The sequence below is a fragment of the Trichosurus vulpecula genome, chromosome 4 (assembly GCF_011100635.1).
Source record: "Trichosurus vulpecula isolate mTriVul1 chromosome 4, mTriVul1.pri, whole genome shotgun sequence".
NCBI classification, from domain to species: Eukaryota; Metazoa; Chordata; class Mammalia; order Diprotodontia; family Phalangeridae; genus Trichosurus; species Trichosurus vulpecula.
This window is the reverse complement of record NC_050576.1, coordinates 312908436-312920288: the sequence shown is the minus strand read 5'-3', so window position 1 is coordinate 312920288 and position 11853 is coordinate 312908436. Positions and strand designations below refer to the sequence as shown.

General features: G+C 39.0%; 1 pseudogene; it reads left to right on the top strand.

Annotated features, from left to right (window-relative positions):
* The first annotated feature begins 6175 nt into the window (after positions 1-6175).
* Positions 6176-6785, top strand: LOC118847170 (annotated as a pseudogene).
* Positions 6786-11853: the final 5068 nt, after the last annotated feature.

Genomic DNA, 11853 nt, shown 5'->3' with positions numbered 1-11853 from the left:
GCCTCTCTGCCTGGTGACTATGTATGCATTGCTATGGACAGACAGTTAGAAGCCCTGTCTGCTGTTTTGTGTTATATACTCTGTTCTTATAACTTCTGCTTGTAGTTTCTGTTTGTGTTTTCTCTGAAGTTGAGGATGCTTACTTTTTCCTCTGAACTTAGTGAATGATATATGTATGTTTAATTAAAGTGAAATTGTAGGGGGCAGAGCCAAGATGGCAGCTGGTAAGCAGGGACTAGAGTGAGCTCCGTACCCGAGTCCCTCCAAAAACCTATCAAAAATGGCTCTGAACCAATTCTAGAACGGCAGAACCCACAGAACAGCAGAGGGAAGCAGGGCTCCAGCCCAGGACAGCCTGGATGGTCTCTGGGTGAGGTCTATTCCACAAGGAGCTGGGAGCTGGGAGCTGGGAACAGAGTGGAGCAGAGCCCAGCCTGAGCGGCGTGGTCCATCCAGACCAGAAGCCAGGCGGAGGGGGCCCTAGCGCCCTGAATATGTGAGCTGCAGCAGTTACCAGACCCCTCGACCCACAAACACCAAAGACTGCGGAGAAGGTTAGTGGGAAAAGCTGCTGGAGTGGAAGGAGTTCGCGTTTCAGCTTCCAGCCCCGGGGGCAGTGGGAGGTGGGGCAGCTACAGCTGTTGTTACTTCCGGCTCCAAGCCCACCTGGTGGGAGGAATTAAGTGGCGGATCAGAGCAGGAGTGCAACAGCCTGCTGAAGATCTAAGCCCAGTTCGGGTTGGGGGTTCTTGGGGAAGGAGCAGTGCTGGTGTGGCAGAGCTGGCACCTCCCCCCCAAATGTGGAACATAGAACTCGTTAGTCTACAAGCAGTCATACCCCCCTGAAAAACTCAAAGGTCAAGTTAGTTGGTTGGGAATATGGCCAGGCAGCGAAAACGTGCCCAGATTCAGTCTCAGACTTTGGATTCTTTCTTTGGTGACAAAGAAGACCAAAACATACAGACAGAAGAAGACAACAAAGTCATAGAGCCTGCAACAAAAGCCTCCAAGAAAACATGAACTGGCCCCAGGCCATAGAAGAACTCAAAAGGATTTGGAAAAGCAAGTTAGAGAAGTAGAGGAAAAATTGGGAAGAGAAATGAGAAGGATGCGAGAAAACCATGAAAAACAAGTCAATGACTTGCTAAAGGACACCCAAAAAAATACTGAAAAATATACTGAAGAAAACAAAACCTTAAAAAACAGACTAACTCAAATGGCAAAAGAGCTCCAAAAAGCCAAGGAGGAGAAGAATGCCTTGAAAGGCAGAATTAGCCAAATGGAAAAGGAGGTCCAAAAGACCACTGAAGAAAATACTACTTTAAAAATTAGATTGGAGCAAGTAGAAGCTAGTGACTTTATGAGTAATCAAGGATATTATAAAACAGAACCAAAGGAATGAAAAAATGGAAGACAAGTGTGAAATATCTCCTTGGAAAAACCACTGACCTGGAAAACTAGATCCAGGAGAGATAATTTAAAAATTATTGGACTACCTGAAAGCCATGATCAAAAAAAGAGCCTAGATACCATCTTTCAAGAAATTATCAAGGAGAACTGCCCTGATATTCTAGAGCCACAGGGCAAAATAGAAATTGAAAGAATCCATCGATCGCCTCCTCAAATAGATCCCAAAAAGAAATCTCCTAGGAATATTGTCGCCAAATTTCAGAGCTCCCAGATCAAGGAGAAAATACTGCAAGCAGCCAGAAAGAAACAATTTGAGTATTGTGGACACCCAATCAGAATAACCCAAGATCTGGCAGCTTCTACATTAAGAGATTGAAGGGCTTGGAATGCGATATTCAGGAGGTCAATGGAGCTAGTATTAAAACCTAGAATCACCTACCCAGCAAAACTGAGTATCATGCTCCAAGGCAAAATATGGATTTTCAATAAAATAGAGGACTTTCAAGCTTTCTCAGTGAAAAGACCAGAACTGAATAGAAAATTTGACTTTCAAACACAAGAATCAAGAGAAGCATGAAAACGTAATCAAGAAACGGAAATTTCAAGAGACTTACTAAAGTTGAACTGTTTTGTTTACATTCCTACATGGAAAGATGATGTGTATGATTCATGAGACCTCAGTATTAGGGTAGCAGAAGGGAATATGCATATATATATATATATATATATATATATATGTATATATATATATGTTTATGTATACATATATAAGTGAATGTGTATGTATGTATATATGTGTATGTGTATGTATGTGTATGTATATATGTTTATATATGTGTGTGTGTATATATATATACATATATATATATATATGTAAAAGAGCACAGGGTGAGTTGAAGATGAAGGGAAGATATCTAAAGGAAATAAATGAAATTAAGGGATGAGAGAGCAACATACTGAGAGAGGGAGATAGGGAGAGATAGAATGGGGTGGATTATCTCACATAAAGGTGGCAAGAGGAAGCAGTTCTGTGGGAGGAGGGGAGAGGCCAGGTGAGGGGGGAATGAGTGAACCTTGCTCTCATCAGATTTGGCCTGAGGGAGAATGCCATACATACTCAGTTGGGTATCTTACCCCACAGGAAAGAAGAGGGAGGAAGATAAAAAAAAAAATAAAAGGGGGGGATGACGGAGGGGAGGGCAGATGGGGGTGGAGGTAATCAAAACAAACACTTTGGAAAGGGGACAGGGTCAAGGGAGAAAATTGAATAAAGCGGGATGGGTTGGGAAGGAGAAAAATGTAGTTAGCCTTTCACAACATGAGTATTGTGGAAGGGTTATACATAATGATACATGTGTGGCCTAGGTTGAATTGCTCGACTTCTTAGGGAGGGTGGGTGGGAAGGGAAGAGGGGAGAGAATTTGGAACTCAAAGTTTTAAAATCAGATGTTCAAAAACAGAAAAAGTTTTTGCATGCAACTAAAAAATAAGATACACAGGCAATGGGGAGTAGAAATTTATCTTGCCCTACAAGAAAGGAAGGGAAAAGGGGATGAGAGGGGAGGGGAGTGATAGAGGGGAGGGCTGACTGGGGAACAGGGCAACCAGAATATAAGCTATCTTGGAGTGGGGGGGAGGGTAGAAATGGGGAGAAAATTTGTAATTCAAACTGTTGTGAAAATGCTGAAAACCAAATATGTTAAATAAATAAATTTAAATTAAAAAAAACTGAAATTGTAAACCCCTTACTTTCTTTCCTTTTAAAAGCAGATTAAAGAACTTAACAACTGAATTATGATTTTGGGTTTCTGTCCTCCTTTGCAATATGGGGCACACTTCTCTCTGAGAATCTAACTCTGCAGTGTAGTCTCCGCAGCTCTCAGGTCTCCGCAGCTCTACTCTGGTGTCAAATCTTCTGGCTATTTATTCTTCCCTCTTGAGGAGATCTATCTCTTTCCCAGTCTCCCAAGTTGTTTAACTGTGAAATATTGTTTAGCACCTCTAAAAGATGGTGCCTTACTTCCCCAATTTGCAGAGTCAAAATTAGGTGTTTGTAAGCAGGAGGAACTGTCTTAACTATTAAATTTCTATGATAGACTCCCAGGGGAACATCATGGTATGCATCTGTATTTTCCATCATAAAAGCAGTCTTCATCACCTCCTCCTTTAAGTTGCTCATACAGTCTCTAAGTGAATACCAGGGTTTATCTGCACTGAGCCACATAGAATCAACAGGGTATTTTTTATGACATCCCCTTGTTGCTAAAGCTAACAGACTGACTGTACTTTTGCCACTTCCTTGCAGATGATAATCCCTAAAAGCTTGCTGCATGAAAGGATTCTGATTAATGCTTATGAATCTCATGCAATCCACATTTTCAACAGACACTGTTGTGTCTCCTTCATCACTGATTCTCACCATCCGAGATATCAATGATTCTCCCATTCTTTGGGTGAACATATTCAAGATATCTGTGATTTCTTGCCGTGAAAAATCTTCCAGAATTTATCTAACAACTGAATTATCATTTTGATTTTTCTTCTTCCTTTGTACTTCTTTGCAAAGAGGCACTTCTGTCTGAGAATCTAACAATATTTCATTTTCTGTGTGAGGAGCATCATGCAACCTAGTAACATTTTGTGCCACAGCTTCTAAGATTGTTTCATGTGCTCCTGGTTCTCTTCCCTTGCCACCATGGCAATAAGACTGGCAGTTAGACTTGACCTGGGCTGAACTGAAATGGATTTTTGACTTCCTTGGGTTCCTCTTTCTCCTAGCCACATTAACAGTAAAATCCTCATTCAAGTCAGTAGATACCTGTTCCCCTGCCACCTGAGATTCCCCATCTTGCTGTGGCATAGAAATATTGCCATTTCTCCCTCTTAATAAACTGTTCATTCTTTCACATATCAGATGGAAAACTGATAACAATATCCAGTCTCACCTGGAGAGTGCTGTTGGCAATTCTCTCCCTGGCTTAATTTTAATCTCTCACAAACATCTTCCTAAATCTCTAGGATCTCCCCTCTGTAGCTTCTGTTAGCAGATTTCACGGTGCCTTTAGCCCATTCTCTTGCTAGGGAGGAATAAGATAAATCCTCCCATCTTGAGATGTCCATCTCTTCCTCTAAAGCCCTTCTGCCTCTAAATAGAGATTTTATACCCTGCAGTCCCATCCTTATTGCCAAATGTATCAGTAAGGCAAGATTCATGATATCAATGGTTACCATGAATATGTCTGTATTGTGCAGAATCACAAAGTATAAGAGACTCTCTGTATAGAAGGCAGAAGAAGTTAAACATTTATTCAGACATCAGAGGATCAAATACCAGAACCAATAACCCCATTTTGACTTAGAAGTAATTGTATCCTAAAACCAATAAGTCCACCTCAATGTAACAGCAGAGTTTAAAACACAGTATCATAGCAAAGAACCAAATCATCTTGTAACCTTCCCTTCTGCTAGAGCCTTCCCGTAAACACTCACTCATGAATCCTAACTGTCTGCTTGCCTGCATCCTTTCCTCCTGCAGTTCTGAAAGTCCTTGCAGTTCTCAGAGCCCTTTAAGTTCTCTCGTAGTTCTCTCTTCTTCTCGAAGTTCTGTCTTCTTCTCATCTCCACTCTCTTCAGCTCCCTAGTCTCTGTAGCTCTCTAGTCTGAGTTTAATGGCTACCCACAGGGTTTTTATACCTAAGCTGGGGCTTAGCACTTAGGTCTGGGGCTTAGCACCTAATACCAAAAGGGTGTGGGCCTTCCTACGAGCAAGCCTCTCCTAATCAAGATTCTCTTAACTAGCTCCACCTGGGCAGGGAAGATCTTTGATCACATTAGCATCACAGTTAGCCATATTCATGATTAAAAAAAAAACAAACTAGAAAAAAAATAACAAAAAGAAAACATCTGGATGTTTTTGATGAATGCAGATGACCTTATCTAGATTAATTCCTATGTCACTAAAAGATCTTCAAGGTATCTTTGAGCAATCAGATGAAGGAGAGTAAGAGATCTGTTGTTGTTTGTCTTAGAGTATTATGGGATTGAAAGACAAATGTCCTGACTTTCAAATTAAAGATAAAAAAATGAAGAAATGGGTTTGAAGTTCCTTGTAGAGGAGATTTGGGGTGAAAGGGGTACTGTAGATCTGGAATGTTGCCTGGACTTTCAAATCAGTTCACTGTATTGCTAGTTTTACCTAATTGTTTTAATTCATTACAAGAATCTTCTCATTGAGGAGGTTAGTCTGTAAATATAATAATTTAAAAATGAAATAAACAAAACATCAATAAAATTTCAAAAAAACAAAAAAGTTTTGATAAAACGTCTTTCAACTATTTTTTGAAAAGTAAAGAGAATCATACATAGGCAGGATTTTAAACATCAAATGCATCAAAATTTCAACTTTAAGACCATATTCTAAATCATTCTAAGATCGTCTGCTTTAAAGAATTATGAAATTTCAATTAGTAGTTTTCCCCTGGGAGAAACTGTACTTATAACAGATGTATGTTCCTTCAGGGGTAGTGGGGAACATTGAGTTTAGGCTCCTCAAGGTCAGGGGATGCCTTTTCTTTTGTCTTTGTATACCCAGGATATTGCCTAGCACAACTACTTGAAGCCTGTTAATAAATGCTTGGTTAAGAAGATATGACTTGAAAACATGGTGGTGCTCAGAGGAAGACCACCTACTTTGCAGTGAGTGTGAGCTGCAGTGAGGCCTGCTCTGCAACTTCTCCATTGCTGGATTGGAGCACCAGTCCTCAAGATGGATCATAATCAAGAAAAATCTTTGAAAGAAGATTAACAATCCATGAAATCATAGCCAGAAAAGTGGAACAACTTCCAGAGTCAGATCAGAATTTAATGATGACTGGATCAGCATATTTTGGACTAAATGCAGATTTTTGTGGCCTAATAGTTTTTTCCCGATGCACCTTAAATGTGACACATGCTTACATAACATCAGCTTTACCAATGGTTGTTCTCCCATTTTTATCAACCGATGTAACTTACAAAAGTATTATAAGTTTACCTTTGAGTTCAGATGTTGTAAGCTGTGAGACTTGTACTGTTATAAGAAGCATAATGATTGGTCTCCTAATCGGGGGGCCTCTACCCTGTTGTTTTTGCTTGCCAATAAATGGTGCTCTGGCAGCCAGGTACCACTCAGCTCCACTACCACAGAGAGGAAATATTTGGACCTACTGGATCATAGTCTCTAGACCTGTTTTACAAAGATGGTCTTTCCCATAATGCTGCAAACTGTGTTTGCAGCATACCTTGGTTCTAAACAGTATGAAGTACTCATAAAAGCATTTGGATTACCTGAACCTGCCTTTCAATTCCAGGATATTCAAAATAAATCAACTGCATAGCTAAAAGAATAAAACTATGTAAAAATAAGATACTATCACCCAACAAATATACCAATAAAATTGGACTTATTAAAAAAAAAAGGAAGCTATGGTTTGGTTAAGAAGGTGCTTTGGATTTCAGGTCAAAGGAGAGGAGCTTATTTAGAACTTGGCTGTAGTGATCACAGGAATCACTGAATTTCTCTGAACCTCAGTTTGCTCACCTACAAAATGATAATAATAGTACCTATCTCATAGGGTTGTCGGGAGGAGCAAATGAGAAAATATTCATGTAGTGCTTTGCAAAACTTAAAATGCTACATAAATGCTGTTGTTGTTGACTAAACTGTGGAGGAGAATAATAGGTTCTTTCAAATCAAAGTGTGAGTTTTACCTCCTCCATTTTTACATTATGGAATTATAATAATAAATAATAATAACTACCTTTTAGATTATTGTTTATTGTGTACCAGGCACTGTGCTAAGCATTTTGCAAATATTATTTCAAATAAAAAGTCAAAGAAAATCATAATGCTAAGAATAATTCATAGTTAAATGTGTATGCAATATGTTGTATGTCCTGTAAAAGAAAAATGAAACATTTCTGAGTTTTACCAGATTAAAAATCTTAGTTTGGTAAGTATTCACCACACCCTCAAGAAGAGAATTATCATGTTCATTGGACAGAACAGAAGAGAGAAGTTCTCCTAAGCTGAGTGACCACTTGGTCCACAAAGAGCCAGCTATATTCTACCTCTGCTTCTTAGCCAGGGATTGACTGTGATGTAAAAATATCCCAATGTCTCTTAATTAAACACTGTGGTTTTGTATCTGAACACTTTTTGGCATTGAGGACATTTAATAGAGAAAAATAAATGTGGAGTTATTGTCAGTACTTTCTCTTTAATATGCTAAACAGGGAAAGAGATGATGATGATGACGATGGTGGTGTGTGTGTGTGTGTGTGTGTGTGTGTGTGTGTGTGTATACATATTTCACAGTGAAGAAAAGTGGGTCTGGAAAAATTCTAGCTGTTACTAAAGAAATGGTTAGTGAACAACCAGAAAAAGAAGCTTTGATCATAGAGTGTCAGAGCAACTTTATGAAGAACAAGTCATAGCAGAATAATTGTATTTTCTTGTTTGACAGAGCTAATAAACTGGTTTACAAGTAGGATGCTATAGAGTTGATTCTTTCTCTCTCTCTCTCTCTCTCTCTCTCTCTCTCTCTCTCTCTCTCTCTCTTTGTGTGTGTGTGTGTCTTTCTCTTTCATGTCTCTGTTCATGTCTCTGTCTCTTTTCCATAGTTTATAGCAAAGCATTTAATTAATTGTATCATGTTATTCAAGTAGAAACTATGGAAAAATGTGGTTTGGATAATATTCTACTAATGACTTAGTGAAGGCAGTGATGAAAAACTTAGAAAATTCATAGTTGACACAAAGCAAGAATGGGTAGTTAAGTAAAAATGAAAGAGTCAGGATTCAAAAAGATCTTCATAGAATAAAACATTGTGAGAAATCAAAGTTGATGAAATGTTAATAGTTAAATGTAAAATCTAATATTTAGGCTTAAAAATAATCAACTACAAAGTTATGTGTTTTTTGTTTGTTTTTGTTTTTGACTGTTCATTGGATTGCAAACTGAATATGAGTTAATAGCTACTAAATATAAGAGACAGGATTAAAACTCAAGGTTCTTCCTCCTTCATGAAGCTCTTTTTCCACTAACCTATACTGACTTTCCAAATAACATTTCATCTGTTCACAAATAGCCTTTAAGGACTATATATTTTTTTCTCTCTCCATAATGACTAATGAAACAGATACAATTATAAAACCACTATGTATTCAACATGGGTTTCTTTCACCTTGCAGTTACCATGAGAGAGTAGCAGAGATGATGATTTATGTCACACAGTAGGGTAAACAAAATTCCCTGGGTGTTATTTCAATGCTTTTTCCTATTATGCCACAGTAGCTCCTGATTATAACTATACTCTTGGCTAAATAAATATGTTGAAAATATCAGTTGCTGGAAAACAAGGAAGACCATTTAAAATACTATGAATAGATGAGTGTAAATCTAACAAAGCTACTATGAAAAATAATCTAGAACACGTAATCTATTGAAGATGGGTAAGTGGCATCACACGCTTATACAAAAATACAGTATACTACAAATAAGGTTATAATCTGAGTTAAACATCAGACAAATTTATTGTGTGGATTTCTTATACTAATAACCAGAAAATTTACCAAAGTTTATATATCATAAACCCACTGGTGCCTTCCTACGATCTGTGATGTTCAGTTTATCTGAAACCACTTCTAGGAATTTTTAGTAGGTATATAATTTTCCCTCTTTTTTTTAAGGACACACTTTTTATTATATAATTTTATAACCACAATATGTTTTTGCTAAAGTTGTGGAATGCTCAGTTTGCATTTTGGCCATTTTCTTTCTCTTTTTTATGATTAATATTTTTATTTATTTAATATATTTAGTTTTCAGCATTGATTTTCACAAGAGTTTGAACTACAAATTTTCTCCCCCTTTCTACCCTCCCCCACACTCCAAGATGGAGTATATTCTGTTTGCCCTGTTCCCCAGTCAGCCCTCCCTTCTGTCACCTCACTCCCCTCCCATCCCCTTTGCCTTTCCTTTCTTGTAGGGCAAGATAAATTTCTACTCCCCATTACCTGTGTATCTTGTTTTCTAGTTGCATGCAAAAACATTTTTTTTTTTTTGTTTTTGAACATCTGTTTTTAAAACTTTGAGTTCCAAATTCTCTCCCCTCTTCCCTTCCCACCCATCCTCCCTAAGAAGTCAAGCAATTCAATATGGGCCACATGTGTGTCATTAGGTATAACCCTTCCACAATACTCATGTTGTGAAAGACTAACTATATTTTGCTCCTTCCTAACCTATCCCCCTTTATTGAATTTTCTCCCTTGACCCTGCCCCCTTTCTAAAGTGTTTATTTTTGATTACCTCCACCCCCATCTGCCCTCCCTTCTATCACCCCCTCTTTTTTATCTTCTTCCTTCTTCTTTCCTGTGGTGTAAGATACCCGATTGAGTATCTATGGTATTCCCTCCTCAGTTCAAATCTGATGAGAGCAAGATTCACTCGTTCCCTCCCTCACCTGCCTTCTCTTCTCTTCCTATAGAACTGCTTTTTCTTGCCACTTTCATGTGAGATAATTTACCCCATTCTATCACTCCCTATCTCCCTCTCTCAACATATTCCTCTCTCATCCCTTAATTTGATTTTATTTCTTTTAGATATCTTCCCTTCATCTTCAACTCACCCTGTGCCCACTCTCTCTCTTTATATATATATATATATATATATATATATATATATATATATATATACATAGTATATATACACACACACACACATATATACACATACATACACATTCACTTATACATATATATATATATATATATATATATGCATATTCCCTTCAGCTACTCTAATACTGAGGTCTCATGAATCATACACATCATCTTTCCATGTAGCAATGTAAACAAAACAGTTCAACTTTAGTAAGTCCCTTGCAATTTCTTTGTCTTGTTCTTTTTCTTGATTACCTTTTCATGCTTCTCTTGATTCTTATGTTTGAAAATCAAATTTTCTATTCAGCTCTGGTCTTTTCACTGAGGAAGCTTGAAAGTCCTCTATTTTATTGAAAATCCATATTTTGCCTTGGAGCATGATACTCAGTTTTGCTGGGTAGGTGATTCTTGGTTTAAATCCTAGCTCCATTGACCTCCAGAATATCATATTTCAAGCCCTTCAATCTCTTAATGTAGAAGCTGCTAAATCTTGGGTTATTCTGATTATGTTTCCACAATACTCAAATTGTTTCTTCCTGGCTGCTTGTAGTATTTTCTCCTCAATCTGGGAGCTCTGGAATTTGGCATTATTTTCTTCAGTGGTCTTTTGGACCTCCTTTTCAATTTGGCTAATTCTGCCTTTCAAGGCATTCTTCTCCTCATTGGTTTTTTGGAGCTCTTTTACCATTTGAGTTAGTCTATTTTTAAGGTGTTGTTTTCTTCAGTATATTTTTCAGTATTTTTTTGGGTGTCCTTTAGCAAGTCATTGACTTGTTTTTCATGGTTTTCTCACATCCTTCTCATTTCTCTTCCCAATTTTTCCTCTACTTCTCTAATCTGCTTCTCCAAATCCTTTTTGAGCTCTTCCATGGCCTGGGAACAGTTCATGTATTTCTTGGAGGCTTTTGTTGTAGGCTCTTTGACTTTGTTAACTTCTTCTGTCTGTATGTTTTGGTCTTCTTTGTCAACAAAGAAAGAATCCAAAGTCTGAGTCTAAATCTGGGTGCATTTTCACTTCCTGGCCATATTCCCAGCCAACTAACTTGACCCTTGAGTTTTTCAGCGGGGTATGACTGCTTGTGGAGTTAAGAGAACTATGTTCCATGCTTGGGGGGATGCGCCAGCTCTGCCACACCAGCACTCCTCCTTCCCCAAGAACCCCCAACCCAGACTGGACTTAGATCTTCAGCAGGCTCTTCACTCCTCCTCTGATCCGCCACTTAATTCTTCCTCCCACCAGGTGTGCCTGGGGCAAGAAGCAACTGCATCTGTGCTTCTGTAGCTGCCCCACCTTCGCTGCCCCCGGGGTGGTAGCCAAACCAGGAACTCCTTCCACTCCTGCAGCTTTTCCCACTAACCTTCTCTGTTTTCTTTGGTGTTTGTGGGTTGAGAAGTCTGGTAACTGCTGCAGCTCACTGATTCAGGGCTCTAGGGCACACTCTGCCCAGCTCCTGGTCTGGTTGTTGTGCCCCGCCCACGCTGGACTCTGCTCTGCTCCACACCGCTCCCCTCTCAGCTCCATGCAGGATAGACCTCACCCAGAGGCCATCCAGGCTGTCCTGGGCTGGAGCTCTGCTTCCCTCTGCTGTTTTGTGGGGTCTGTAGTTCTAGAACTGGTTCAGAGCCATTTTTTTATAGGTTTTTGGAGGGACTCGGCAGGGAGCTCACACTAGTCCCTGCTTTCCAGGTGCCATCTTGGCTCTGCCCCTCCCCCCCCCCCCACACACACTTTGGCTATTTTCG